The sequence below is a fragment of the Pithys albifrons genome, chromosome 10 (genome assembly GCF_047495875.1).
Source record: "Pithys albifrons albifrons isolate INPA30051 chromosome 10, PitAlb_v1, whole genome shotgun sequence".
Classification (NCBI taxonomy): Eukaryota; Metazoa; Chordata; class Aves; order Passeriformes; family Thamnophilidae; genus Pithys; species Pithys albifrons.
The window spans coordinates 31,480,375-31,495,174 of record NC_092467.1 but is presented as its reverse complement, the minus strand read 5'-3'; positions in this window follow the sequence as shown (position 1 = coordinate 31,495,174).

The window sequence follows — 14,800 nt, the reverse complement described above, 5'->3', positions numbered from 1 at the left end:
AGTCACTTCCCCAAATCTTTTTGGAAAGAGACGGTGGGTGGGCAGTGTGGGCTCACTTTAAAGAGACCCAGCCACGGCAACTGGAGGAGGAGAGTAACTGGGTGGGGTTTGGAGTTGGATGGGAACGCTGGTATGGAGAGAGGGAGGGTCCCTGCCCTGGGCACTCCCGGGAAGGGCAGGACATCTCCCACTCACCCCGAACCCTCCTGGCACACCCCCCAAAGCCCCTTCCTGCTCCAGGTTTGGAGCTCCAGGCTGGGTTTGGTGCTCAGTAACACGTTAGCACCTTCTGAACAACTCAGGGCAGATATTAATTAAGCTGCCAAGCACTTTGGGGAAGGGAGTAAACAGCCCCACTGCCACTTTATAGGAAGGAAAGGAGCAGCCAAGGTCATTCTCCGAGGCTGAGTCGGGAGCAGCCTGAAGGTGATAAAACAGGGATGACACAGCTGCCTTTCTTCAGAGAGATGACCCAGGATAAGAGCTCACCTGGAATTTTACTCGAATTTAAGGGGGAAAAATGTGCAAATCAATTAATAAGAATTTTCCCATCTCCATCACAAAACCTTTGTTGTGTTTTCCAGCCCTGAAGCCGATCACTCTCCTTCCCAGACAGGACCTGTGCGTGATGAATGGACACAGTTGTGCTCCTGGTGGGAGGCTCTGATGGGTAATTTTGTTTTATTCTTTTAGCCTGATTTCCTAGTGAAGATAATGTTAATTCTGAAGTGTTTTCTGTAGCTGTTACCCTCCTTTCCTCCTCACCTTTGCCAGGACCAAACCTCCTTGGTAGGAACAAGAACCAGAGCAGCCTCTGCCCCACTCTGGGAACTGTCTCCTCTGTTGCCTTGGGCTGGAATTACTCCAGTAGTGACTTCCCAGGGTTGTGGGACCTACCACAGCAAGTCATTCCACCAAGGAACAGAGAGCAGGCACAGCCAGCACCATTCTCATTATTTTATCTCTCTCATTTGTCACTCAAACATCCCTGCCCACTCTCACCCTGTAAAACAAATTATAATTGAAGTCATGTTCATGTGTTTTGAGGCAAGAGCAGCTCTGTGATCATCTGGCTCTACCCAGGCTGTAACAAAGGCTGCCACAGATGCTTATTCCATGTTTTTTCTGCACAAAGAAATACAGAGCAGTTGCAGAAATGACGTGTATGTCAATCTTTAGGTCACGATGCCTCCTGCAGTTGTATCCCAAGCAGGAAACATCAAGCTCAAGGCATTTAAGAATTAACAGTCTGTACCCGAGACAGGAAATGGAGTTTATAAAACAGGTGGATGAAAACCAGGATTCACTTGCATCCCATTAAAGCAAATCCATTTGTAGTTTATTTCCTATACACTGCCTTGATGTGCATTTCCACAGCGATCAGGCCCTGCAGCCCCTGGAGGGTGTGGGATGTTTGAGGGGTTGGTGGGGCCTGGTAGGACTTCAAGGCCAGGTTGGACAGGGGACAGTGGGAGGTGTCCCTGCCCATGGCAGGGGTGGCACTGGGTGGGATTTGAGGTCCCTCCCACCCCAAACCATTCCAGGATTCCATGATAAGATTCTCTGACCTTCCATGTAAGAAATGATCCATCAGAGGAGAAGAGGGAGAACTGCCCAGACAATCCTGTGCTGCACCAGCCAAGGGTTTGTCTTTCCACCCCAAATCCACACGTAAGTCACAGGATTCTTTTGCAGTGCCATGAGTTGTTCTTAAATCCAGGGAAAAATCAGAGCCTGGTGCTCCAGGCAGTGACAGTTCCCTGGATTTTTGTCCAGCTGCTCCCTTAGATCAGCATTGCCATCTTGGGTGCAGATTAACCGTGACTGAAACAACGCCCTTTGGAAGCCCTAAAACCTTAACCACCAGTTTTACTTCTAAAATAAAGTAAACTGCCAAAAGTTCTGATAAAAGTGACAATTTATATTTTTAAGTAGCACGTCCAGAATTTTCCTATAGCTGTAGACAAAGGAATTCTTACCCAGATAAGTATAAGAGCACCAATAAATTTAAGGTAGCTTATGCAAGTTAGGCACTAATGAATGTCATCTTCTGTTTTGTCATGAAAAAAGATCTTTCTGCTGCTAAAGGAGACTGATTTAGATTATGAATAGCTGTAGTGATTTGCAAAAATGGCTCCAGAGAGATAGACTGAGATTCCATATACTCATGGCACTTGAGGTTTCTGCCCTTTTTGTTGAAAATTAATTTGTCCTGTGGGTTATTGGATTCTAGCTCAGCCAATGTATATTGCTCAGTCATCACAAATTTACTTAAAATTTAGTGTAGCTGAAGTTCATTCAACAAGACAAAAGTCCACACTTGAAAGCTTCTAAAAATCTTTTTAAAAAACTGGCTGAGAGCTGGGGCCGAGGTGGGTTTACAGAGTGTTTGCAGGTGCCAGTAAATGGTTTGTTGTCCGGGAGAGGCTCTGCAGTTCCCTCCGGATGGTGAGAACAAAGGGTGGGTTCTGGCCCCGGGGTCAGGGGGCTCTGGGGGGTTTGCCCCAACCTCCCATTCCTAACAGGAGAAATGCCTGGAACGGGTTCTGCAGCTTCCCACCCCATTTCTTTAATTTGACACATATTCTTTTTATGGAATAGAGAGAGAAACTGGTTATAAAATGTCAAATGCCTCCCCTTACATACCATTTCTTTTTCTTTTTCTTTTTTTTTTTCCCTTTAACTTCCTTTTTCTCCCCCCTTTCTTCTCTTTGTTTGCCTTTGATGTATGAGTAGAAATTTCATTTGTATTCTTGGAATCCCCACCTGAGTTTTCACTCCTCGTTCTTAGGATTAAATGTTGCCTTTGCTTGTAAATTTGATGCCCCAAAGACAAATAGGTTAAGGTTAAAAAAAAAATCTAATTCTGTTCAAATCAGCTTCTTGTTTAAATTAAAAGGCTGTAACTAATTTGATTGATGGGTCCAAGTCATCTGGTTGCCCCACTTGGTGAATCTGTGGAATAGGGACTGGGGGTGAAGGTTTTCAGACACAAAACCACACAGAGGACCCCGGGGTGCAACCCCCACGTGGGCAGGGGTGGGAAAGGGGTGAGGAAAGAACAGGCAGAGATTAAACACCCACAGCACGGTGAGTTTCCACTAACTATAAAGATAAAATTAAATAATTTCTCCTTGTTTTAAGCTTTATCAAAAACAGCTTCTTGTCTCTTTTCAGGGATGGTCATTTTTAAATATAAATATAAAGCTCATTTTGTGCACAAGCCCCACGGTGGTTCCCAGGCAGGGACTCTGCAAACACTGTTTATGTTCCTCCTACCAGGAATTAAGCTTTAAAAAAGACAAACCAGGGTTTAAGATCCAGTTTAAATTTAATAATCAAATCACTTCATACACATCGCAGCGAAATAAGAGGAAACCAGAATAAAAATCCACACAGACCAAACCTCTGTTCAAGTGGCTATTTTTTATATTTCGATTTTTTTCCCTGGCTCTAGTGATAGATCTGAACACAAGTGATGAAGTTTAAGCTCTGAGACTCTCATCTCCTTGCTTGATACACAAGGCTTATACAATTGCAGGAAATGAGATACAGTGAGATAACCAAATCATGACACAATGGACTGGAAATTTTAGATTAATAAACCTCTTTCGGAAGAGAACTAAATAACTTTTACAGTTTTATCTGTGGCTATTTGTTTCTTTGAAGATTTATGGTCCTTGCAACAGATATGCATCTTACCCTTCACTCTTCAGATTAAAGGCAGATGATTTTAAACAGGCTCCTGACTGGCACGAGCTGGAATTGCAGATGATTTGCCTTTAAAAAAAATGCTAAAAGTGAACTTGCAAGTCAAATGAGAATATCATTGCACATGTCAAAGGGGGCTGAGAATAAAATCTGCATCCAGCTCCACCAGACCTCATCCTCACCGGCACATCCCGGCGATCCTCAGGCAGCTCTGCCAGCCACGTGCAGCCCCTAACGAGGAATTACCACTTTTGCTGCTGCTGCTGCTTTAATTGATTGATGCTAAAAGTTGCCAAACTCCAATCTCAGGCGCTCTCGGTGCGCGGCTCCGAGCGAGCCTTCCCTTCCCTCCCTCCCTTCGAGCGCGGCTCCTCAATTGGAACTGGCAGCACACATTTTTAGGTTTCAGGCAGCTCTGTCATTCCGGGAGGAATGTGTCTGCCACTTCACACGATAGCCTGGGCTGAAAGACGTGTACTTGGAGTCAGGGAATCAATAGAACACTTAATGGACAATTAGGAGAACAGCTGTAGGACTGTCAAAGGCCCATCTGTGCGGGCAGCGCGGCCGGACCGCCCGGGCAGCCCCGGGGCAGCCGCTCCCGCCCCTCCCACCGCGCCCCCAACGCCTGTCGAGAGTTATGGACACTGCCCCGGCCATTTGTCAACTTATATCATGTGAATTGATCAATAAATTTCGCCACTTTGTTGTTAATGTAGATAAATTTTGGCATTTAATTAAGCCGCAGCGAAAGCGCGGCCACTTTTAATTTGGGCAGATGCTGCCCCTTCATCTGTAATCCGGGGCTGTGCCGGCAAATACAGCCCAACTAAATATTTATGGACAACGTGACAATTCCTAACAGAGTTATCATCGATGATCCCGGCTCCGAAACAATTAGCATTGTTTGGAAGAGCCCGGGTGGGAGGCTGCAAGAAATTCCGGGCAGCAGATGAAGTTCTGGCCATGCAGGGATACTGGATGCAGAAAGCACATAAATGTGCGTGTTAGAGACACTTGTACCCACCCTGATTATGGCAGGAATACTGTTCTGCTGTATCCTGTTTCCACAAACATGGAAATAGTGGGCACACACATAGAAATATGTGGGCACACACATAGAAATAGGTGGGCACAAACAGGAATTCCCATATCCATAAAAACTCGTGCACTACATACAAAATATTTATGGATATCTCTGAATTAGTGATATTTATCTTCAATGGAGCTGCTTTGCCAAAATACAACTAGATTGAGCTCAGGAAGTCACACCACAGAAGGAAACACTTCCCATATAACCACTTTATGTAGTCACTAAGAGCTGACAAAGGCATTGCTGTTCATAACAATAAAAGTATTTAACTTTTTAAAATAACAAGCCAGTTTCTAAACCACCCCAACCAGGGCTCAGCCTCTAAACTTGGGGATATTTTTTAAGCACGCACGTTTGGCCAGACAATAAGCAACATAAATGAACATTTGAGGCTTCCTGCATGGCCTGGGGGAGCGCGGGATGAAATCCTGCCTCTGACAGCCCGAGGCCCCAGCACAGCTCGGCTTGACATGATGAACTGCCGAGCTCATCTGAGCGGGGCGGGCTGCGCCTGGTGCTGTTATTTCCAGTGCCCCTGGGGCAGGAAAAGCCTTGAAATCCCAGCGCTGGTTGTGCTACAGCCCCCCTGCCCGAGCAGGCTCCCACCCCGACCTGCAGCTTCGTGCTGAACAACTTGGTTATCGTTTAGAGGGCACTGGGGCTGCAGCAGGAACTTTGGTGGGGACAAACCAGTGAGCAGGGCCATCAGTGGTGCTCACACCCCCTGAGCCTGTGAAGGGCAGTTCCAGCATCTTCCCACACGGCCACGGTCCCATATTCCAGCACCAGAGGCAGGTGGGCACACACCCATACCCCGCAGGTAAAGCTCCTTTTGTTTGACTCCACTGTGGATTTCGCTGTTTTCACTGCTGGGTAAAATCATCAACTTGATAAGGAAAAAAAAAAGAGCACTCAGACACACCAATTATTTTTAAAGTGGAGTCTGGGTTTGTGGATTTGTCACCACTGCAGCGTGTTTTATTTTCAGGTTTTCAGAGAAACTGGTCAGCAGATTTCCTGAAGTTGTTGGGGAGTGCAGGGAAGAGGCCTGGAACAGTGTTCAGACCCAGACTAACTGGCTTTTAGCCCAGGATTTGCAATTCACAGAGAGAGAACAGGCAATCCATATGCAGAGTGTGTGTGGTATTTGAACCACAGGGAAATCTGGACAGTATGGAAGACACTCAACAAATACAGAACATTCTAACCAAATCTTGAGTCACTGAAATTACCTCATTGGCCTTTCCTCTAAACAGAAAGCTTTGTCTCAGCTTACCAAGGCTTTTGTTTTGCATTTCACAGCATTGCATTTACTCTTCCTGGACTGGATCAACAGGAGTTCATCAGTGCATGGCTGAGACTCCTGTTCCTCATGGCTCCAGATGCTGAGGAGAAGGTTCCACATCCAGAGATTGCTGTTCCTGATGGCTCCAGATGCTGAGGAGAAGGTTCCACATCCAGAGATTGCTGTTCCTCATGGCTCCAGATGCTGAGGAGAAGGTTCCACATCCAGAGATTGCTGTTCCTCATGGCTCCAGATGCTGAGGAGAAGGTTCCACATCCAGAGATTGCTGTTCCTCATGGCTCCAGACGCTGAGGAGAAGGTTCCACATCCAGAGATTGCTGTTCCTGATGGCTCCAGACGCTGAGGAGAAGGTTCCATGTCCAGAGATTGCTGTTCCTGATGGCTCCAGACGCTGAGGAGAGGGTTCCACATCCAGAGATTGCTGTTCCTCATGGCTCCAGACGCTGAGGAGAGGGTTCCACATCCAGAGATTGCTGTTCCTGATGGCTCCAGACGCTGAGGAGAGGGTTCCACATCCAGAGATTGCTGTTCCTCATGGCTCCAGATGCTGAGGAGAAGGTTCCACATCCAGAGATTGCTGTTCCTCATGGCTCCAGACGCTGAGGAGACGGTTCCACATCCAGAGATTGCTGTTCCTCATGGCTCCAGATGCTGAGGAGAAGGTTTCCTGTCCAGACTCTCAGTGCAGCTCCTGCACAGAGATGGCTCTGCTGACAGGGACACGCTCCCAAACCCCACAGAGCCCCTGCACAGGGACCCACACACACCACCAGGAGGGTGACCCAGAGGGATGTGATGGGTCTCCACAGCTTCACCCAAAGGCTGTAACTCCTTCCTGACCTGACGCCGAGAGACCTGTCAGAGGGTTTGTATGAGGTAAATTTTTATCCTTTCTTGTGGCCTATACATTTAATGACCATTTTTTTCCTGTTGAAATTAGAAGGAATTGGAATAAAAAGCAAACTCAAAGGTCTACAAACACTCTCCTCTGCTGCACTGAAATGTGCCCTGTGCCCGCCGTGGGTCAGTGGTGACCCCCGCGCTGGGCTGGGCTGGCACTCACCGTGCCCGACAGTCTGAGCCAGCAGTGCTTGTTTCTAACACAATCATAGGGAATATTTACTGAGCTTCTCACAGGGAAGACCTGAACTCTGGACAGGAGGGGATCACACCACAAAGGGCAACAAAAAAAGTCTCTTAAACAATCTGTTTTTAAAAAAAACGTCACTAACAAGGAACCCATTTGTCTGTTTCACCAGCAGGGCATTTTGGTGGGAGATCCCTATTTATCTGATTTATTAGAAATGCTCCATTGAGACAGAAAGCATTTTTCTAATAAACCTAGAGGTTAGCACTATTGTTTTCAGTACAGCTGACCCTTGGATTTGCTGTAAAACCAGAATCATTAGAAATGCTCCATGGGTTATATTGGAGCATTTCTAATGAAACAGAGGGTCAGCTCTAGTGAAATAATGTAAAATATCCAGATTCATGGGGAAAACTCCATTGAAATGCATGGAGCGTTTCTAATAAATCCAGATTTTAGTGGAGCTCAACCCTGAATCCATTAAAACCTCATGAAAAAGTAGTTCCTGAGCATGCACCTGAAGGACTTTTTTCTGTGTGAATCTCTCATTTACTGTAAAATGCGTTGTCAAAACAGCAAAAGGCATTGGTGACAATTTGTTATTTGAAGTGTGCCCTTCCCTCTCCTCACACAGGGGCACTGCTGGCACCAGGACACAGCCCTGCAGCTCCAGAACCTCTGCTTGGCTCCAGCAGCTTCCAGGAAGAGGGAAGAGCAGGTCATGGACAGCCCTGGGTTTGCTGTATCTGTGCCACATCGGGCACATTCCATGTGGGAATGGGTGTCCTGAGGGTTCCACAGCCCCAGGGTGCATGTCCAGAGCTCTGGGGAACCTCAGCCTGTTCTCCCTGTGGAGTTGTAGGAGGGATCCTGGTTTTCTCCACAGCCACTGGAGCACTGCTGGTGAATGTTTCCTGGGAGCCTGAGGAGCCTTTGCTCACAGCTGTGGCAGAGCAGCTCTCTGTGGTTTCAGAAGGAACCAAAAGCTCATTGGGAGATGCAGAGTGATGGCCACAAGTCCTTTGGTGAGTCCCAGGCACCTGAGGGATTCCACAGTTTCCAGGAGTGGTTGCTGATGGAGAGGTTACATTGTCTGTACACAGACAGAAACCACAACCTGCCTTCCCCTGCAAGTGAGGTACTTATTCTGAATTTATAATCACTAGGCCAGCAATAGAATGAAATTCTTTTATTACCAGCCAGCTCAACTGGCTTTTTGTACCATTTTTACTGTAAACACTGTTCAAAGCCAGGTGGACTTTCCAAGTTTGTGTTCAGGCAGGTGCAGCAGCTGTGATCTCTGAAAGTCTGTCCTAAAGATGAGCTGGCTCTGGCTTAAGGCAGTTTCACTTGGATGGCCAAGCCCCTCTTCAGAGCACAGCTGAAGAGAATTGTGTCAAGTTTTCCAGATGAACCTCTTGTGCAAGTTGCTGTGGCAAGTTTTCATCATGATGATGATGATGAAGATGATGCTCACGCTTCTTTTCCAAGCCAATGCTCTATTACTGCACTTCCCACCTGCCTCTGCAGGTACCAGCCAGGTACAGCTCTGGGGCAGAGTCTGGAGAAGGGTTTGGGGCAGGGACCCTCTGACAGCTCTCAGGGAACACATCCCAAAGCCCTGAAATCAAAGGCCAAAGGGGTAACTGGATTCATGGGCTCTGCCAGTAGACCCTGAGCGGGTTGGGGCCTCAATGGCCTTAGAGGGCCTTTCCCACCCAAACGATTCCATGATTCTGTAATTCCAATCCATGGAACGCTCTAGCTCAGGTCCCAGTTTCAAAGCCATTGCAAGACTTTATAAAGAAGCTTCTTTATATGTTGAGGGCACTGAAAGCAGCAAACCAGGGTTGGACAAAGGAGCCTCTCCCGTGTGTGTGTCCCCAGCACTCAGAATTCCCTGTCCAGGGTGGTGTGAGCAGGACTGCAAAGCCCTGGAGCACCTTCCCCCCTTTCTGCAGCTTCACAGTCAGCCTTACATCCATTTCAGAATAGTTTGCTTAAAATCAGGCATGGAAAGACAATTCCCCCTCACAGCCCCTTGCAGGGCTGTCCAAGGAGCTGAGCTTTGTGTCACGGGGTGTCACAGCAGCTCTGCCCTCAGCACTCACCTCAGCTCTGTTTGTTTTATCAATGCACACACTCAGCTTGTCAGCTTATGGTGCTGCTCATTCTGCTGCTTTGTGCCCACACACACACAGATATAAAATGTATATGAAAAGTATATTAATATAATTCTATCTCAACAGATTTAATTCTTAAATGCTACATACACTTGTTTAATCTCTCATTTTAGAAGTAGGAAAGGTTAGATTATAACATCAGGTTAGCTCTCTTTGAAGCAGGTAATAATTAAGTTGATTCACTGTTGCAATTACTGTCAAATCCCCCTTAATTACCACGGATTTTATAGCAGCTTCATTATACGTCTGCTGTAATGCATTGTGGCCCAAAGGAGAAGTGTTGCAGGAAATTCTGCATAGCATGTATAATTCTAACCTGTAGTTAAAGCTTCCAGTGAAAGCCTCTGCACTAAATTTATCTTTTTCTGACACTTTCCCCCCGATTATTTAAGGCAGTTGAGCTGGAGTAGCACCACTAAAATACACCCCTAACTTCACCAGTGAAAATCCATCTCTTCGTAGGTATTAGGGATAAAAATGGAGAAATTATAAAATTAGCAGTGAATTAGTCCTGGGAAACTGCTCAGCAACAATGAAAAGATCACTTCTGGTCTGGGGCACAGGGGGAAACTTGTGCCCTGTCCTGAGCCGGGAACCCCAGGCAGCCTCTCCTCGCCACTGGAACAGCCCTCAGGGCAGCAGGGATGTGCTGGAGCCGCCTGCCCCCCATGAACACCTTCATCCAGTGCTCCTTTTACACCTACAAACTGAATTTTTAAAGCAACTCTCCTTTTGAACTGACCTTCCCACTAACTTTGGAACAACACAGCCTCGAAACTGCTGCTTTATGGCTCACGTGCCACTGCTTGTTTCCATTGGAAAAATCTTTACAAATCAGGGGCTGTAACTCGAGCCTGCAACAGTTCAACACAGATAACTGCATAACGTGTCCCATGGATTCTCTTGCAAGAGAGGAATTCACTGCCCAGCACATACTAGATGCAGAGAGGGCTCCAGTGTCAGCCACACTGTTGGCAGCTGTGTTAACAGTGAAGGAGCTGGCTTTGTACAGCAGCACAGTTATTAAATTTCTCCAGAGACCATGACTCATTAATCAAATATTCATACATCTCTGTAAATACACTCTGAACAGAGAATACCCTCAGAGCTGAGCATCCCAGCACAAGTGCTCTTTCATGTGCCAGTGACAGAGCCCTGAGAACATGCGGTCATGTTTTGCATTTCTAATGCCGTGTGTGCTCCGGAGCACCCCGAGCCCTAAAAACAGAACACAAATGATCTTACTGATCCCAAGTGCTACACAGGCACAATTAAAATTGCTTCACTATGGCTTCATACCATCTTTTTAAAAGTGAAGACAGTGAATCAATTCTTCTGTTCTTTGTTTACCATCAGACAAGTAACTTTTTCCCATACGGATGGAGAAACCCAAGGCCATGCTCCTATTAATACAAGAATTTGTATTAGCATGGAAACAACAAACCAATGGTTGGATTGTGAAGGCCAAAAATCTTCATATATTTGCAAAGACATGAGCTTGGGTTTGAAAAATGCTGCATTTTGTGTTTCCTGCCTGCCATGCAGAGGCACATTCCACCTGCCCCAGGGCAGCTCCAGTTTCAGCCTTGGTCAGGCCGAGACCACAGCTCGGAGCTGGAGCATCTCTGTGAGCAGAGGAAGCTCTTCCCCAAAACCCTTTGACACAACTCAGTTTTCTGTTGGAATTCCCCATCCTAATTCCTGCCCAGGACTTGGGTGTAGACTGTTGCAGGATGTGACTGATACTCCCAATCAGGCTCGCTGTGGGTTGCAACAGTCAGATGCCAAAAATCAAAGGTTTCTGTAAATGGGGATGATCACATTGCTCAATGTAGGTTTTTTAAATTCTGAACTCCTGTGCTCTCTCTGCTGAACTCAAGGGAATAAGGGAATGGCAGGGAGCAACCTGAGTCTTCGAAAGCAACTCACAGAAAGGGTGCCCAGCACAGAATCCCAAATGACTCTGATAAGAGCAGGAGAGTTGCAGATAAATCCTGGAAAGAGGTCAGTCTCAGATTATATTCCTTTATAGTTTTTATAGGTTGGTACATAGAATTCACCCCTGGAACCAGTCCCTAACTGCAGGTTTTGAAGGGAAATTTGCATAAAATCCTTATGGCCTGGTTTAAGGATTGAACTCTGATCCAAAAATACTTCCATTTTTAGTTCCCTTCCTAATAAATACAGATTCTCTCACTTAAGTACCTCCACAGTTCCTACCACATTAATTTCAGTGCATTTTAATTTTCTTTAACAAGGCTTGACATTTACATTTTAGAAAGAAAATCCTCTCCTATATTTAATTAGGGCACTGATTGAGGCAGGATGGCAATAACCTCCCGTGCTGCTGTGCAGGGCAGAGCCCCCAGCTCGCTCAGGGACCAGCACCTGCCCCAGAGCCCTTTGGGTGTCTGTGTGTGTACCCAGCACCAGGCTGCACTCACAGCCCCTCTGCCCCTTGTCCTCCCCACCCTGGGCATCCTGCAATGACCACACTACCCTGCACGGCCTTGCCCACCCAGCCGGCACGTGCTGCATGTGGGTAACACCTCAAACATTGACTTAAAAACGTTCCCTTGGGGCACAGGGATTCGTCAGGAGGACCAGAGGGTAGGAGAGGAGGAGATGGGAAATTAAGGATAATGTGTGAATGCTGAGCACAGCTCACAAAACCTTGGCTTTAAAGCAGCCTAAACACCCACCAGAGCTGGGTGAAAACAGCAAACATTTATTTGAACATCTCCTTGCATAAATAAAACCCTGCTGATTTGCTTTGATGGCATTTACGAGCACATTTATTCATAAACATTAGAGTGAGCAAGTTTTTATTTGCAGGAGTGTTCATAGAAAACAAAAGCCTCGTGAATTCTGGTGTGAATAAATACCAGAGAGCTCTCACTCGAGCAGGGCTCCCGCAGTCATTAAGTAAAGCTCTTTTTACTATTCACACCGTGGACCCAAACAATTACAGCTGCCCGTGAACTGCTTACGAACAGCGAAGGGAACTGTTTAGAGAGATCAGCTCATGCAATTAGGCAACAGAGCCACCTCCTGAAGACACCACAGCACAGGGGCAAACCCTGAGCACTCGGGGCCCGATCCTGACTCCCTCCAGTGCCCCTTCGCATCTTTTTGTCACGGCAAAGAAGATGCCAACATTTTAGAATCCCTTTAAATAACGTTGGCATGGCCTAACCAAGCTGGAGAGGGGCTGTGACCTTGGTGGTGCCCCAAGGCAGGAACAGGCTGCCAGAGGCTCTGGGTGCAGGGGCCCTGTAAGGAGCTCTGGGCTGAATTCCTGCGGAGTGTTGTACCTGACTGTGCTCCAGAGCCTCCCACAGAGCTGGGGAAACACATACCACAGCAACCAGCTGGGAGTGCCAAAGGACCATGAAGTCACCTGGCATGTCCTGCCCTCTTTGGAGGCTCCTGTATCACAAGCAGAGCTGGATGAGGTGGTTGCACACACCGCACGTGGGGAGGGCTGGATTTCAGACCCACTGTTTGGGTTCATTTGTGTAATTATTGACCTTTCATAACTCACTGATGGTCACTTTTCATTCCATCATTCCCTTTAAGAGGTTGTCAATAACTGTGGGAATAAATCAGGTCTCTGGAGCGAGTCCTTTCCCACTGTAATTAAGGGGTTCCTCCCCTGCCTCCCCATGCCCTGCTGTGCCCTCTGGCAGCACTGGGCACAGCTGAGCTGCTCTGGGCTTGGAGGGGGAGGCAAGGCAGAGAAACCCACAAAAGACAGTCACAAATCAGGGTGGCCTCAGTTTCCAGCTCTGCTGGAGCACAGGGGACTGGAGACAGGGAGAGTAAGTTTTCAAAGAGAGGCATCACAAACCCACCCTGGATGGGCTTGGAGCAGCGTGGGACAGTGGGAGGTGTCCCTGCCCAGGACAGGGGTGGGACTGGATGGGCTTTGAGATCTTTCCAACCAAAACCATTCTGTGACTGATATTCTATGAAACCAGGACTTCTGGGCACTAACTTAGTAATGGTCCCCAGTGTGTTTCCATTTCCAGACCTTCTGGAAGCTGACAATTCTCCAGGTTCTGTTCCTCCCTGGGGCTGGGAGGGCTTTGGGCACTGCTCAGGTACAGCCAAGGCAGGGAGGGCTCTGAGTCTGAAGAGCAAGGCCAATATCCCTGCTGGGGGAGGCAGAGTCCCAGGTGATCCCCGAGAGCCCTGAGGTGTGTCAAGATAATGTTTGATAGAATAAACACCCAAAGAAATGTTCCTTCTCAGGAAAATGGCAGAAAAGAAGAAAAGAAAGGGTTGTTGGGTGATGAGAAGCTCAGACTCTGCATCTCCCCCCCCGCATGGGACGTGCAGGTTCCAAGAGGAGGTGAGTAATCAGCCCGTGATTTGTGGAGTCCTTTAAGAGAAGAGGCCACTGCTGGGTGTGTGAGTAACTAATGCTCATTTGGTTTGTGTTTGAAGGCAGCAGCAGCAACAGTGATGACACAAATTAATTGCCTGGTTTTCAGGAGCTAATGCAGATGAGGTAAAGAGAATTACTCCCCGATTAACATGGTTTCCAATTAAAGTCCCCTGCAGTTACCCAAAAACATTAATTTCTAGTAACTTGGTAATTTAACTTGTGTCACCACTGTACACAAGTGCACCAGGGCATCTTGTGGGCTTGTCTGTGCTTCAGCCTTGTCCAAAACCCATGAAGAAAACTCCTGAAAACAGCCATTAATTTTTAACAATTATTTGTAGGAGGCTTCAGGTAAAACCCTACTGTGGTTTTAATTCTTTGTGCTAAAGGATTTGCTTTATTTTTAATTTAGATTTAAATTAAAGGACCAAAACCCAGCTGCTGTTCTAGCACTGCTATTTTTCTTGCTCTTAGTCAGAAAGGGGGGGGGGGAAACCCACTATTTTAAGTAAGTTCAGGAAAGGTATTTCAACCATTACATTTCTTTATCAAGCTGCAAAAAGCCTGGACAAGTGAAACTATTTCACTCCTTCAGGGAGGTTGGTTGTTGAGATGGCAGAACTTCATTTGCCTTTGTAACATTCCCATACTTTTATATTTCCATTTGAGCATTTTCGTTATAAGAATTCCAAACCAAAGGTCTGTGAAGAGCAGCTGGTTCCTGCACACGGGTGGGTGGGTCTGAGTGTGTGGGATTTTTTTAAGGTACCTGAATTCAGGTGGAGTTTTGAAGAAGGGAAGTTCATCCTGCAGTTCCCTCTCAGCCAAAGCTCCTGCTCTGCAGCGGGAAGGGCAGTCCATGATGTACCTGCAGGTGCACAGCACACAGAGAGGCACAAAGGTCCTGGACAAGGATCACTCCCTCCTACCCCTCTCCCCCTCAGTGCACACCCATCACATATCTGTAAACTGCAGTGCTTCCCTCCCTCCCTCCCTCTTCAGCTGTGCAGTAACAAAGCCACAGAGCTCC